This window comes from Photinus pyralis, unplaced genomic scaffold (assembly GCF_008802855.1).
Source record: "Photinus pyralis isolate 1611_PpyrPB1 unplaced genomic scaffold, Ppyr1.3 Ppyr1.4_LG1, whole genome shotgun sequence".
NCBI lineage: Eukaryota > Metazoa > Arthropoda > Insecta > Coleoptera > Lampyridae > Photinus > Photinus pyralis.
Window position 1 is genome coordinate 16121386 of NW_022170249.1, and position 12806 is coordinate 16134191.

The following is a 12806-nucleotide window of genomic DNA, read 5'->3' on the forward strand; positions in this document are numbered from 1 at the left end:
CAACGTCGAAAACGAATGACTTATTTGCATAAAGATGTCTAGCTTTACTTTCTATGCCAAATAAATTCACAACGAGGACACATCATGGAAACTCCTGTTCCAATGAAAATATTATTCAGTTAAAAGGATAAAGTGTAGAAGCATTCGTTATTGCATTATAATTGCATGATAACGAAGTGTCTAGTATGAAATAATGAAATTTGCCAGGTAGCAAATCACAAATCCCGTTATTGATATTTGCGCAGTATGCGTTCGTATAGTGCCATGTTTTTGTACTAGTGGAAACTGAAATAATTGGAAATTATTATAAATTCGTGTTACCATACAAACTGCAGTGTCAGTATTTACAGCATGTTATTCAACAAAAATTAAAACCAAACGGCAAATAGAAAGCTACACTAGAAACTCCAAAAAATTGTAAGAAAAATGTTATTCCCAATTGTTTAGGTATGTGTTGAAATTTTAAGGTTGTAGCTCTGTTATTAATTAATTAGGTAAGGGTAGTTTTCATCTGTCTCAGTAAAAATATAAAGGGGACTGAATTAAAAAATTGCAGTTTTTGCCATTTGTGCAAATTGCCTTGTTTGCGCAAGTAAATGGTTGCATGAAAACTAAAATCGTTTACTTAGAGGTGATGTACGTAATGAGGCTCATTGCATTACACTTCACTTCCCTTCCATGTTAATCCTGGAAATTAACTGTTTTTGAATTTTCTTGATTTTGTGAAAAAATCTATTAATTTAATTTAATTTATCAATATTTCATAAACCATTTAATCTCAACATGCATTTTTTCCGGGAGCGATATGTCCTGAGAGCGAATTGGCCGGGCGCGTATTCTCCTACAACCATCGGCTTCTATAATAATAACTTACTCTTATGGCTACTGAGAAAAAAATTAAAGAAAAAATGCAAATTTCACCACATTTTTGAGGGTGGCTCCCACACGAAACACGTTTGGAAAACTCTACCACCCAATTTTTTTATATACTTATATGTCACCCCTGTAGATACAAATTTATTAATATTTAGGTCGTTATTGAAACTATTTTTGGATAGTCAAGTTATATGGATGGTGTTTGATTGGTACTATTTGCTTGTGAGAAGTTCCCTTAGGAATCCAAAGTTGGAAGTCTAAAAATGAAAAAAAAACTCTAATTAAAGGGCAAAGAAGAAGAAGAAGAAAAACAACGTGATTATGCGCAATTAGCTATTACATAAAATAACTAGGCACTTTTCTTGCACGGTATTCCACGTTTACGTGTAATTTTGTTAGCTTTTTAGCAATGTTTAAATATTAAATTTATTTGTGTTGTTTTATGGTACAATAGCAGTTGTTTCTTCGTGGTTTTGTTCAAAGGTAATTAATAATTGAAAATGTTTCAATAGTAACTGTGCATAAAAGTTCATTTTTACATAGAGATGTAATTACAAACTGCTTTTATGTGTTTTATGTCTGAAAGGAAAATGGGCTTTTCCATTTAAACATTAAGTTTTTAATTATGAAATTTGCTGGTCATGCTGTATAATTTTTTTGATCATTTGCTATATATTAGATATAGTTTAGTTTAGACATTAGTTCAGCATACATTATCGTCATTATCGAAAACTACTTATTTCTATACCGCATGCAACACAGGTTGATATAACTACCAATTTTAAATATCGCGAAGGGGTAAGACGGTGTACTGTCACAAAAATACCAGTCAATAGCAAAAGAAACCCAGATATTTCTATATAATACCATTACAACCGAAAAATTGAAACAATGCCAGAGAATTCCCCTACGAAATATCGCTATTGCTTAATTAATTAAATTATTTAAAAAAGATTGGCCTATAAACATGGGTTCTGCATATGTAATGCGATGGAGGGCCTGGATCGGACAGCCGGATTAGAAAATATATCGACGGGAAGAAGAAAAAAATATCTAATGTGAAGAGAAGATAAGTTGTGACAGTTTTAGTTCAAGAAATTTTCAAAAAATGTTGATTTTTTTAAATGGATGTTTTGAGGAAATTTTAAAAAAATGTTTCAAAAACGGTAATGTAATTAGTTAATGACCGTGTAGCAAATTTGAAGTCTGAACAACTTTTCTTAATAACATTTGTGCGGATTTCGTCCCCAAAGAGCACTTTACTGGTAAGCAAAAAAAGCGTTTTTTAAACAATTTTAAGAAACTAAAATTATGCCACAAATTCGTTTTCCAACCAAGTAGGGGTGATCCCCAGAAGCTCAAAATTCAATTCGAACATTCTTTGTACTTTATAAGAGACGACCAAACAATCGGGGGACACAATGTATATCCGCCTAAGAACTGTATTCAGTTGCCGTTTTCTTGCGACCAATATCTTTAAGTCCCTTTACTGTGACACGTGTTTTTGGGGACAATATTCCAGTTACTTTCTTGGGGGAGAATTTTCTGTGAGAGATTTTTTAATTGCTGCTATACTGCAATATAGTCCTAGACCAACAAGTGAAGAAAACGCAAATTTTATATTGGACCAAGACAAACATTTTTAGAAGAGATCCACCCACACCCCTCTCAACGTGCCTTCTTTAAAATTTTTTAGCATTTCACAGGAAAACTACGCTAATTAGCAAAAAGAGATTCACATAACCTTTTGGATCAGACAAAGACAATTAATAATGTTGCAATAAAATTTCAAAGCTTGAAACAATTATTGAAGAGAGAAGCAACGCTTCCAAAACTTTACGAGGAAAAGATAAAAAGCAATTTAAAGGAAATCACCCAAATAATTGATGAAAAGGAGGGAGATGCAGTGATGCAATGGCAGTCATATTAGTGACAGAAAAATTGCAGTTACAAATATTATAAAAAAAAGGTGGAATGGCAACGATCGCATATCAAAATTTTAAGTGCGCAAAGTCAAAAAATAAGAGAAAAATTAAATAAATACGTCAATGGTTGCCGGTTACGTACAAATTTGAAAAGTTTAGTTAACAGATAATTCAAAAAGTCGCAGTATTTAATTAAGCCCACATTTAGGACTAAATCTTATTAGCCTATCAATTAAAAACTGATAGTAATGAATGTCACCGTCCTGAAACAGCGAAGCGGAAAGAGAGCAAAAATCTAAGCGAAACCATTTAAGCATAAATACAATTTAGAAGTTTTCGTAGTCAAGCAATTAATTTCATTCCCTGGTGCATAATGTGACATTTCAGACAAGAAGAAGAACTTCCTACATTTAGTTGCAATCGTGTCGGATACAAACCCTTGTCGCATTTTCCGATGCCAAAAATGTTAATCGATTTACGAAATTCTTACATTTGGAATAATATCTTGTCGGGCGTTATTGCAATACATTGGTAGTGGTGATATTCCAAAAGAATGTTCAGTAAAGAGACTGCGAAAGAATGTAATTACTTGCTTCAAGGGTATGATTTAGCATGCGGTTAATAAGAGTTATTGTTCATTCACTAGCGTACCGTTGCTAGATGTTCCATTAATTATTTCTCTAAGAAAAAATTGAATTCAATTAATAATAATAAATTAGTTGCATGCGTGAATTGAGGCCACTATCTCTATTACCGTATACCACTGTTCACTTTTCTCCCCATTCACATGCAAAACAACTAGGTGCCCCAATGAACTCTTTTCAGCTTATATGGGGGTAGGAAGTTTTAGTTACTAAAAGCTTCCACCCTATAAGATATAAAGGGTAACTGACACGTATCTAGGGGTGAGTAAAAAGTGCTTCGCTATAAGAATCTCGAGTACGCAAATTAAGTACCGTTTTCGGCTTCGTGTAAAGTTTTGATCAATTATCGAAAAAGTTTGAACACAAAAAAATGTAGAGCAATTCATAGGGCACCTATTTATCTTTTGTTTAGGGGAGATTTACTGCGGCCGCGGCGGGTTCAGAAATTTTAAAGATAATGTAGATTTGTGGATGACATACATAATATATGTTTCCGAATAGTTGAAAAACTCATAAATCTGTTAGTGGAAAATAAGACCGAGAAAAGTATGAGATATAAGAAGGCGCACCGAGCTACTAAATGAAGTCTAAGTTACCACGCCCATTCCTTTTCTAAAAATTTTAACTTTATTACTGCTTTCATAATCTCCATGAATAAAGAAATTACAACCTATGAATAATTTCAAAGCAGTCCATCCACTCTATTAAAATTTCATACCGTTATCACACCATTTAATGGGTTTATTAAAAATAAAAATATCGCTTAAATTCTGAAAGCTAATTTCAGAACTGGAATACTGATCCGTTAATATTTTAAGCGGGTATAAATTACGTCAGGTAACAAAACGATAGATAATTGTTCCACGCTCTACGAAACAAACAATTTCTCGCATCAATTTGGCGTACAAGTAATTAGTTTATAATAACAGACGTTAAAAAATGGTATAATTATTATAAATGTTTCTAGCTAATAATAGAGAGCCCATTTTTCCTGGAATGGATTCTGAATATTTCAACAGGAAGACACAGCGTTCTCGTAAAACATTTTTGTGCGGGTCATATGAAAATTGTATTTTGTTTCGAGTGGGACTTGTCCCAATTGGATGGAATTTTTCAACATGAGCGAAAATTCGCATACATGAAAAAATCCGTTTTTTAAACCAAAATCTACGTTGGCTACGACAATCGAAAGTAAAATCGGAAGATTTTCGGTTTTATTTTCCGCGGACCTAAAAAAGCGACAAAGCACCTCGGTGAAGAAGCCGATGGGCCGTTTAAATACATTTTTTTTAAATTTTCGACTTAAACTTAAGTCGTATTGGAGCCGCCTGTATTTTTAGCATATTTTCTAACTCATGTTGGTCGTCCGTCCGTCCGAGGCCTTAACTATTTTAAGTTTTTCCTTGGCCCTTCTATGAAGGTCTTCGGTTTGCACGATATTACTCGAGCGCGACGCATGACAAAAAAGATGATTTTACTCCCGTCCAAATCATATAGTGCATACCGAGCGATAGGAAGTAATCAGTTAACAAACAAACAAAAGTCTGCTCAAATTTTGTTTAGATTTCCGACTTCAACATTTTAGAGCAAGATCTTATAATGAATAGTTGCATAACTTGTATGGGATGATCCGGAACGTCTGTATAAACAGTTTCAGTGCCTCTGAATGGTCATCCGAAACCTTATACAGAACTTTACAATTCTACCAAATACAGCCCCAACGATGAAGATATAGATTGTATTTTTTCAACCTGAAAATTCCTCGAAAAAATCTTCCTACTTTTTAGTATGTCGCCAGTGAAAACCTTATTACATCCGGAAAAATAATGAGACAAAAGAATGAACCAAAATATTCCTTTATTACTTGTAATACAAAAAATCCTCAAACTTATAATAGTAATCAAACTTACCCCATAACTTCATTACGGCCAGTTTACGCATTTTCAAAAGTGGGAAAAAGCAGCCAATTTTAGTCGTTTAATAATGGCTACTTCCGTTCGTACTTTGATGTAAATTAAATGTGATTTATTTTATGAACTAGCGAAAATGCGCTAACAGTATTAATGTACGCATTTCTTGCACAAGAAAATGTCGATTATCGTTTCAGATACAAGATACTATGTTTTATAACACAATAAGGTTTCGATCATTTCATTTCGGACGGTTTTGACCGGAATTCATGTTTAAACCTCTCCCCTCCGGAACGTTTTTAATTTTTGTGTGTTTTTTCCATTAGGGCATCTAATCCTCTGGAGTAGGGTATGCCACTTTTGTTTCGTAATATCGCAAAAGCCCTCGCGAACTTAACAAAATACGTAACGAAGTGAAGTACTGCCCCTATTATTTTCAAAATGAAAAAGAACGCGATAAGTTCACCGCACAGCTTTAATGGCACATTAAGCAACGCTATAAAAATTTGCTATTTATACGGCAAACGCTCCTGATTGGGTTTAGTATCTATAATTTAGCGATTTTGTGCCAAAAAATTGTAAAATATCCAGTTCACGAAACATCTCCCCAACTCTTAGGTGATGTAACCAACAGCGATATGAATAAATCATTTTTATAGCGTGTAGGGGCACAGCTTTTTCTGTTTGCTCCTTAATTTATGCTTGTAAGTTATTTTTCGTAAATAAAGGAGGTAATTCGAAAAGGATGTTCAATAACAAACCAGTATTTTACCAAACACAAAGGTGCACAATTCTTTCGATGGTTATAAATTTATTCCGGCGGTGTTGTTGGTAGCCTGACTGGAATAAGTTCGCCTGCGTCAGAGGCAATAAACATTGGTTTGCATATATTTGTGGACCGTCTGATTGTGAACGATGAGAGGATCGTGGTTTCCTTTATTTGTTCCTTTACTTGTCTCTTATACGTTACACTTTTTCCTTGTTTTATGCCCGTATAAAAATGTAAACGCGCCCGATTTGTATACAGTCACCCTAAAACTTATGCAGGTTAAGAGGGTGTTAAAAATCCCCTATCAAACGTAAACATGGAATCACGTTAAAAAAGAATAAAGGCTATGGCTTCCTATTAAAAAAGTAGGTTGCTGAAGAGGATTAGACATAATCGAATTATAGGAGAAGGCTACGCATTTTTAAGAACACCGCCTAACAATTCTTTGGAATTTTGATGAATGGGGATATTTTATTCTTCCATTATGTTCACGATCTAGAAAGGATTTATGAGGTTTTATTTCTCTAGCATTTTCCATGTTAAAGTTTTCGAAGATCCTCTTAAACGAACTGAACTAGAATTTTGCTTGAAGATTCAGAACGTTGACTACGATTCACATAAAGAGAATGTCATATTGGATTTATGCAATTTTTGCACCAACCCACTTGCAGCTATAGAAATACGAAGTGACGAATATCGTCAGAACGAGCTCTAACCAAATTTACTATTTACAAAAAGGGAGTCGCAAAACCAGAATAATAAAGTGCGGTTGTTTTGAGATGGATTCTTACACTACCGACCGATTGAGAAACGAACAATGCGAAAGCATTAGGATTAGGACATGCAAAAAGTAGAAAGACAGTAGGCACTAGAAGAGATTTATGCTGAAAGCTGAAAAAACAAGTGTAGTGAATAGCATAAAGAACGCATCGCAATTTGAGGGGAAAAATCGTACGTCTTACCGGCATTCAGAGGGAATTCGCTACCGGGGCGGGTAAGTATAAATGTCAAAATAAATTCAAGATATGTCAGTTGTACTTTTTTTCTCTCGCCCCGATAAATTATTCCAGTTTGCAGCATTTTGTAACTTTACGATTTATATCTTACACGGAACATTATAGGGTCGAAGTGGGATACTGTCCAAATAAAAAATAGATACACAGATGCTTAAATTACCTACATGATTTATTATATAAACATCTAAAAATATAGGAGATAAATTTGAAAGTTAGAAAATCATCATGGAAAAGTTTAACTCCGTCCGTGATCGACAAAAGGAAATGTCAATGTTAGTCTCTCTCACGACTCATCCATATTACAAATATTGTCATTATCACTCCTTTATTAAATTTGGTTTAGTAAATGTTAGGTTAGCTCGTATTTGATCCTACTAAATTAAGTACATAGGCATTTTCTTATTTTTAGCTCTATTTTTATGGAAACATAGCAGATCTGTTCTTCCACATTCCATTACGTTACTAAATTACACGAGAACTTACAAAATTGACATGTTCGATAACATGTATCAATCTTCTAAGCCTTTATTACACTTCAGCAGCTCCGAAGATATTGGACATCTGAGCATAATCTGGATTTATTCATGGTGAACAAAACAAAATAAATTGTCATGCAGCTTCCTTGTTTTACTGTGCTGCAATAGATTACATTCAACCTGATATTTGATAATATGAATGAGTAGAGGCAAGTATAATCAATCTGCAACTCGCTTGGAAAAGTATTGATTTTACTTGCATAAACTTAGCAACACTCCAGCAAGAGATTTGTATAATGCGCGTGAAGAATACTACACCATAATCAGAAAGGTTAAGTTTGCGCACTTTATTTGTCATTGTGTAATGTTTGTTTAAATTGTATCATTTGTGTAATATATTATAGTTAGATAAGACGCTTTAAGTAAGAAACATCTGGTCAGGTTTGCGTACGTTATAAAAGGTTTCATCTGGTTGTTTTGCAGTAAGGAGTGTTGTCGGACGTAATTTAATTAACGCACGTGTTCCGGTGCGGATAGCAAGAGACACAGGTGGTCAACGATGTGCGCATTATTTTCGGCGTAAGTGGGGACGCGTTACGTCGCGGTCGGCGTTATCTAATCTAATTGTAATTGGCGCTTTATTTGTGGTTTATCTGCCGGTATAAATGTCTATTCTTATTTTGGTACACATGCATCCTCGGTGTAAAAATGTACTGAAAAGCTCGTGGCGGATTTTCCTTCATATGGACCTTCCATTTTAATCGGAGTTAAGGGCTCAGTGACGGACAACATTTCACATCTCAAAAGGAGAAGACTGGAAGGAAGTCCTGGCACATTAAAGAAGATTAAGAGAAGATTTAACGCAATCTAAGGCGATTTGAGAAAATTCAAGGCAACCTAAGGATATTTTGGCGAAATCTTATATAGATACAGATAGACGGGGAACCGAATTAATCTCTCGCGTAAATAAACAATTTTCTGAACGTCACAAGAAATAAGACAGTAATAGCCTAAACACAAAAATCCAGAAAAATCGAGAAAAAAATTCAACTGCAATTTTTTCTCCAACACCGGAAAAATATTAAAATTAAATGAATTCATACTTCCGATTTTGGAAATCCTGTGAATTTCAGTTTGTTATAAAATACCTCCGATTTATTTTAAACACCCCATTGCCCATCTGGTATGGATCACCAGATTTTTTTAATCTGAAAAACTATTTTTGGTGAACGGTGCATTTTCTTCGTGTACCTACTTCTGTACGAGTATAAATACTACCTACACTTTTTTACTATTTTATGTCTACATGTGACGAAGTTAACGTGTGACGCACTAAGAGAAAAAGATATTGTACTCGATTTCTACGCAAGAGGATACAGCGTTTTCCAAAAACGATGCAAAGATGATTTCACAAGCTCGATAAAGTTCGCAACGAGCATTTCCAGCAACATAACGCCATTCCGTGGCAAGTTTGTTGCTAACTTTATGGACCTGATTTCGCATTGTTCATCAAAATTGCCTAACACGTATTAAATGAGCTCGAGATTATTAGAAAAAATGAGAAATTAATGTAGACACACCTAACTAGAAAAATCGTAAAATACAATCAGTCTTAAGGAATTTAATTCACTTAAATACAAAAAGCATATAACCTGACAATCAAATAGGCTTATAAGCCTTGAGCTTATTTCGGGGGTGTCCTAAGCTTGTAGGAACCTGTCACAGCACAGCTGTTTAGTCACAACCGGATTATCGTGATATGGAAGGTCTGTAAATGATCAAGTAAGAAAGTTCAGAAAAAAGATAATCTCCAACGCACTTAATAAAAAAACGAAGTGAAGCATGAAACGTTGGGACCCCGGCGTAATTCCTAGTATTTGATAAAATCGAGTCCAGCTAGATCGGCTCGCATTAAGCGGGGAAAAAGTAGAAAATTAATGCGGAAAAGTTTGCGTCGTTAAATTCGGAATTTAGTAAATTTGAGTAAAATATAAGTTTACAAACTGGAAATATCATCAAAATTTTAGCTGGGTAACGTCCAATTAATTTTGAATCAAATTGGGATCATAGCCATCTAAATTCGAGTTGGGAAAAGTTTGTAAGTTAAGTCGAAGTCATGTAGGTAGGTAGGTATGTATTACATGTAGCTTTACAACACCCCCTTTTTAATATGTTGGTATAACAAAACCAATTAAGAACTTTGTGTCGGTTGCTTACAAAAAGAAGTCTCTCCATGGATTTCGCATAATAAAAACGGATCCAAACTTTTAGATCCTGCGTCGTCAATACATAAAAATTCCCATAAATTTCTAACGCAATTATTAAATGTCGGAATATTAAACGCCATTGCCGTTTAACGACAATTAAATTATCACGTATAGCAGAACTCGTCACGAGCACATCACTTCGATTACTTGAGTTTCCCCTATCTAGGGAGACACTTTTACGTGAGCATCCATAAAGGGTTAACTGTCAAGCATATATTGAAAACACAATCATCTCTCGTAAAATTCTGTCAACCATAAACTGGCGTGATTGTAAACTAATTACCCGAACGAATTAAAAATTGTAATTCAGGACTCACAACATACATATTTTAGGAACCCGTGCAATTTTCTAAATTTAAATTACTACCAACCGGGAATAAAATCCGAAAGATCACTGTATATCAAAAAAAAGCTCGTCCATCATTCAAATGAACTGTGCATAAGTTTATATACGGGTTCTCTTATTACGAACTAGGTACTTTCAACCGAATGGTGCTTCTTCTAGTAGATTAATTGCGCAAATTTTTCCCATTTTCTTGCTAACGTTGAAAACTTTCGGACGTTAACCTCAGAATATGAGAAACGATGACGCTAAAACTCGATTGACAAACTGGCAATATCGTTATTTTGTCATTATTTGCAAAATCGTACACGGGGACAACTCAGATTTACAAGCCGTAATTAACTCGGAATTTAAAGTTGCAACCCCCTTTTGGCCCTCGAGTTTAGGTCTGGTGATTTTGATGCAGTAGGTTTTTTTAAATTAAACCTGTCTTGTTTTCTCCTCACGAATGAATCCTGCACAGGAAAATTAGGGTAGTTTGTAACAACATCCATACATTTAAAGAGGAATGAAGTCTTAACTATATTGTTCAATTATCAGCTGAATCGCAGCTGAAGAATAGGATAAAGGTGATTGGGAGTAACACAAACCAGGGAAACAAAATCGAGGAGAAGCTTTTAGACGGGGGTATCCGTGGGACTGGGACCATATGACTGGTCTGCTAAGACTGGTTGAAAAGCATCCAACTCATCCGAATTCAACTATCAAAGGCCCCTCTTCAATTCGGTGTAGGGGGCAAGGGTGGAGCAGAGGCAGGGCCTCACGCGGCTGCAAGATACTTTTCATCTGAGCATTCTACCCCCAGTATTTTTAAAAATTGGTTTCAAAAACGTATTTAGTGAAATCAAGAGGGATACTTCCTGGATGATGAAATGGTAGCTGAAGACCCGTCGACCGTGCTTCACGATTTAAAGAAAATTCAGGACATGGCTAGCTAACTCTAAATCATGCAAAATGCGAACTGGGGATACTAGGATGTAGCAGTAATGAGAAGCATGAAGTTCTGCAGAAGAGTCTTCCATGCTGTATAAAAACCATCCCACTCCGCATTTTGTCTACTCAGAACCTCAATCTCCATCCCACGGCTTAATTTCTTATTTAGAGTTGCTCCTACTGGGAAGCACAGAGAAAAACTGGTTGAGTACGATAGGGCACTAAAAGTTCCCCTTGAAACTATACTCAACTGTAAACTGAGTGAAGATCCTTGGACACAATCCTCTCTTCCAGTTATGTTAGGTGGCTTGGGAATTAACAATGGGATTGATCTAGCCATCCCACGCTACTTGGCTACACAGTGTTTTTTTTTCACCACTACTCCCTTCCCTCCTCTAAGCCTGGAACAAGTTCATAAAATTAGGCTTTGGAATGCGTGTACGGCTTTTGAACTACCACCCCTAGACAAACGAGGGTTCCAGTCCGCCTGGAGTACTCCCATCCATGTTTCGACTCAGATGACCCTACTAGAAAATACTTAAGAACTACCCGCCAAGACTCAACATACACTCGGCTCAAGACTCTCCGTTCTGCCAGCGCCACAGCTGAGAACGGTCTTGGAAAACGAATCCTTCCTAGTTAACTAAGCAAACAGCTTGTTTAATTTAAACAACAGAAAGTTAATAAACAACAACAACCGCTAAGTTAAATCCAGGGCCCAAACAATAAATGTACCAATAATTTCAACACAAACTCTAATTAAGTCGCCGAAACAAGTAACCACCCCAATGAACTCCAAAAAAAGGGGAACAAAATTACCCCATTTACCCCTCCTATGACTTCGACACAAATGTACCGAGCAGCAGGGAATTATATCTTCTACAACTACACATGTACGCAATACGAAATTGAAAACTCGAATAAATATTATCTAAAACTACAAATTAACAAGATACGAAAAATCGCATACGATTTTCAGTAGGGGAATTTTTGACCACTCAGCTCGCATTCGGAAACCAGACTTTTAATCCGGCTCATATTCAATAGCACTGGTATTTGTACAGCTAAACTCCTGCAGCAAACAAAACGCAAATGTACATAAATAGATCGTAAACTCGGCACGAAATCACAGCGAGTTCAATCCTATCCAATTCTAAGCATGCACAATTGTTATAGAAGCCCATTGAATATTACCAGCAAGCATTCACTGGAACCCGACCCAAAACAATGTAAATAAACTTTATGTCTTACTAACCTATCATAGCACATTTTATATCTGTGATACGCGGGCATAAAGTACCACTTTTTGCCCTAGGGCATTAAGTATCACCATAGTAACTCATTCATACTTAATGACAAAACTAACAAATATTTGCAGGTCACTGAAAATTAGAAACGTCAATTATTAATTGTCAATACCTACTAAATCACAAGATCGTATAGTTTCTGGAACTTCCTCCCCATTCACGATGAATTGAATTATTTAAAATTACGTTTGACGTTTGGATGGTTTCAATCACATTAACAAATTCGAACCACGCATACTCGATCAAACATACTTAATGAATTATTTTGTAAACGAATTTTGACGAAGAAAACTATTTGTAAAACATAAAATTGTGTATGTACCACGGGCATAAACTGATG